This window comes from Triticum dicoccoides, chromosome 6B, assembly GCF_002162155.2.
Source record: "Triticum dicoccoides isolate Atlit2015 ecotype Zavitan chromosome 6B, WEW_v2.0, whole genome shotgun sequence".
In the NCBI taxonomy this organism is placed as follows: Eukaryota; Viridiplantae; Streptophyta; class Magnoliopsida; order Poales; family Poaceae; genus Triticum; species Triticum dicoccoides.
The window spans coordinates 22,184,516-22,189,072 of NC_041391.1; positions in this window are offsets into that span (position 1 = coordinate 22,184,516).

Sequence of the window (4,557 nt, forward strand, 5' to 3'; positions counted from 1 at the left end):
CACCCCTCCGCTCCTTCCACCTCTCTCCCTGCCATTAGGGGCGAAGTCCGGATGATGTCGGCTGTGGTGGGGCAATTCATGTCTCCTAACGCGATAATGCATCCGCGGGCCACCCCCTCGCCCCCTCTAGGATTTGGCTAACACCTTGCTTATTGGAATTGGTGCATGTATATAACATAGCACCTCTTGAATGTGTTATATTCATCAAACATAATGAATAGTGCTCATTTATTGGTCATATATCATGGCTTTGTGATCGACGTTACTCACGACTGGTACATCTAACTGATAAAACCCTAAATGGAGGCGGCACATTCAGGTTCAATCGATGAACCCATAAAATTACTCCGAAAAGATTTAGCGAGCACAAGAATCATCAGACCTGATGGATTCGCCAAACACACCAGCGTTGTATTGTGTCGAAAAAACCATACATGGACGTGGTACATTTGGATGACAATTGACGTTGCTTGGACCTAATACATATATCGAAGAGAGCATTACCTGATCGTACAAATGTTCAGCGGACACAATAGGTCTTACTCGCAATACATGAGTACTTGGACGTGGTACATTTACATCAAACCCTGGTACATTTAATGCACATCATCGTAATTGGGCTTGGTACATACTATTAATGAGTCTGTAACAATATGCCCTTCCAATAAAAAAAATGAAGAAAGGCCCTCCCCCTCCCTCCCGTGTTGTCTTTGTGCAACGACCAGTAGGCGATCCTAACCCCCGTCGTCGCCGCCCCCACCCCCACCCCCACATTCGTTCCCTCCTCCTCCCTCGGTGCCGCTAGCACTACAAGAAATCTGTAAATACATGACGGATCCAATCAGTCACGCATAAGTGAAAAACTGTCATGGGTGTCCAGACATGACAGATATGAAATCCGTCATGTATATCGCGTCATAATTTGACATTGTACCTTCCTTGGCAGTTCCTGGCCGTCACAGATCTGCCCCAAGCCCGCCCAGGCCCAAACCATTGTGACGGAGCAGATCGTCATGGACCGATGCCACATAGGATTTCCAATTGCCACATGGCTGCCTACGTGGATACTATTCTTCGTCATAAAATTCGTCATGGATTATGTAAATTAAATCAAGCCCATTTCCCATTTATTTCGGCTTAATTTTGACCCAATAGGTTTCTGGCATAATGCATCACAGAAATCCTAATTCCAATTTTTGACGCAAGAGGACGTATTTGCAAAGTGTCAAACAGTACACAGTTCATCCAGTATACAACCATCTGTATGTATCAACGTAGCAGTTTATAAAATCTTCCAAAATACTCTATGAAATGGTAACTTACAACATATATTAACAAAATATATCACACATCAAGGTTAGGAACCAGTACAATCCATTTTACATCAACAAAACATATAAACTATTGAGACTTGTTCACGTTCTTGTCCTCAGCCCTTTGTAGCAACCATCATGTCGTGGTTGATTGTGATAGGCAACACCAAGTAGCTCTTTACCTAGCATATTTATAAGAATATTAGATATTTGTAGATATGAATAGATAGTACAAAAAAGAGAATTACAGAGAGATAAAAAAGAATTACATCTCCAAGATTCTTAAATCTTTATAGTAACAATACTTGTTGCCGACTTGACCACCATAGTACTATTATTCATAATAGGAAACAGTAATGAAATGAACGAGTATATATGTATACAAGATGACAGCTTGCACGAGAACTACAAATTTAGTCTATATACATGGCTTAAAAATTACTTTAGAATTATCAAGGTACAGGCCAAATCAGAACACTCAAACAAAAGTTGATGGCCACTCTAATAGTGTATCGAAGCAAAGCAAGGTTATTAAGGCACAAGCGGAAGTCTAAAGTTTCTTTTCTTCATTGGTTCATCTTGTACACATTGAATTCTCAGACTAGGACAACCAAAAATGTATCACCATGAAACAGAAGGCACTACTTAACTATAAAATCCTACCACATACCCTCCAACAATTTCATATTTAATATCTTCGAAGCAAATCAGAAGCATCTCTATGTTTCTTGTGATCTTAATTAGTGTATGCAAGCTTCAACACGCATATACATAATAGTAAAAAGTCACCTTAGTTTATGCAAGCTATAATACTTCATGCACACAATTAATTAAGTATGACATGGGATCTCAGGGGAATTACATGTACACCATGGAGTAGCAATTTCTAAGCTATTTTGATGGAATTGCATAAGGCCACATTTTTTATCAAACACCTCAGCAAACATGTGAAAGACACACCTACAGTAGGAATGTTTCAGCATCTACACCTATGGGGCAGCATGCCGTGTAACAAAAAATCAGAGAAAGAGAGTCATAGTGAAATCCAGGACATAAGCAAGAAGATAAATTGGATTATTTTTATATCAAATCAAGGCCTACAAATGTGCAGAGACATTCAGCGGTGGACATTGTGATTTACAAACATCAATATTACATCACTTTGAATTTTCTTGGAACCGTTCTGAAAAAGAGGCCTCCGCTTTCTGTGTATATATACGCTTGCATAAACAACATATACCAATGACCTCCACTAAACAATGGCATTAAAAAACAAAGTTAACCACCATGAGAACAAATCTAGATAATAACAAAGATATATCATCTGGCAAAATATGGATGCTCAAGGCGCGTGTAGATAAAAACTATGGCCAGACTATTTTAAGAGGACTTAAGAGGGCAAATCTTCAAGCACTATACGTATCTAACTCTGCACTAGTTTCCATTATAAACAAATAAAACAGAGTAAAGGGCAGGAAAAGGTTTATTTGTACATCTTGTCAGACGGAGGCATTTACTACGTAATATCCTGACCTTGGTGACATGTACTGGAAACAAGGAATTCATCATCAAATTGTGATATATATTAAATTGAGCAAAGATCAGGAGCCTACTTGTATGTGCATCAATTATATAAGCGGATGAAGTACAAGGATGTCAGCTACTTCTAGTTACGCATATAAAAAATAGTATCATCGATTGTATAAGCAGCTTGGCATTAACCCAGTAACAATCAAGAGTTGTACCAGATTTTGATTTTACCAATAACCAAGAATACGTAGTCGTCAGCTATTTTGGCTTGCCCTTTTCCTTCCAAGTAGTCTTTCTTCCAAAGCGACTTGTCTTTCATAACAAAATGTACAAAAATACAACATGTATATTTATTTGCTGATAACAAATGGGATCAAACTAAGCATTACATGGCAACAAGCACCACCCTCATCTTGGTACAATAGCATGAAAATTCATGTGGCATAATTTTCATCAACTTGATTGTGTGGAAATCAATATGATGGCTATTTCCACCACATAACAAATAGAAAGTTTGCACATATTATATAACAGAGAAGCAGTGTAATAGCAGGCCTAGTTAACAAACAATCTACTCTTGGCCAATCGATTCAGTGAGATGAATGAATTACTTTCCCTCCATAAATAAGAAAAATCAAAGGAACCAGCAGGAGCATCTCATGGACATTTACTTATTAAACTAGTAGTTGCTTAACTAAGTAGCAGATCTCACAAATTCTACACTGCTAGTGGTCACACGGTGAGAGAAGAAAAACAAAATAGCCAGCGATGCTAGTCTATCGATGGCTGTAACCCGCGAGTATCAGGAAACAAAGTGGCCACGTTTTTTGCATCAGGTTCAGTCCAAGAAAATTTGAGAGCCCCTAGAGAACTATCCAAGAGCACAGCAGCAATCATTTGGAAAGAAAAGAAAATAGAGCGAGAGGGTCGACCTTCTTGTTCTGTGGGGAATCATGGTTGGCGAGGCAGATGACCTCGCTGTCGACCTCGTCCAGCTCGTGGGGCTTGAGCGTGGGGTCCTGGTCATCGCAGTGCACGGATCTGGAGAGGGGGAGAGTTCCTGCTGATCTAAATCAAAGCAAAAAAAGTCTATTGGAATGGGGGAGAGAAGGAAGGAACGAAGGAGAGAGAAATCGATGGGGAGAAGTAGGGAGGGACCCTGTGCGGTGCATCGTCGTCGCCGGCGAGCTCGAGCTCGGGCCTCCCGCGGGTCACGGTCGTCGTCCTCTCCTCGTCCGGCGCTTACTGATGTGAATCTCCAGATGGTGAGGCAGCTTCACGACCTGGGAGATGGAGCAGGGAGGCCCCTGCCGCAGATCCATGGATCTGGTCCTTGGTTGCGAGCAGCAGAGGCGCGCTGCAGCGGCTAGGGTTAGCCACCGCTTCCATCGTGCAACTGTTGCCGCCGTCGCCATGGATCTCGGGCCGCCGTCATTGATTGGAGGCAGGGAGGTGGAGGCAGAGGACCGGGACAAGGAGAGGAGAGATGTGGCGGCAGCGGATGGAGGAAGGAGGAAGGAGATTTGGGCAGTAGTGTGTTAGGTTTTGTTTATATACAGGAAACGTTTAGGGCTTTAGGCGGGCTTGCGGGGTTGTACCGGGCCGTTCATGACGATTTCTGAAACTGTCAGCGGAAATCCGTCATGCATTAACAGGTTTCTTGTAGTGTAGGAGCAACGACCGGTTGTCGACGGCTGTGTTGGGGCAATTCACA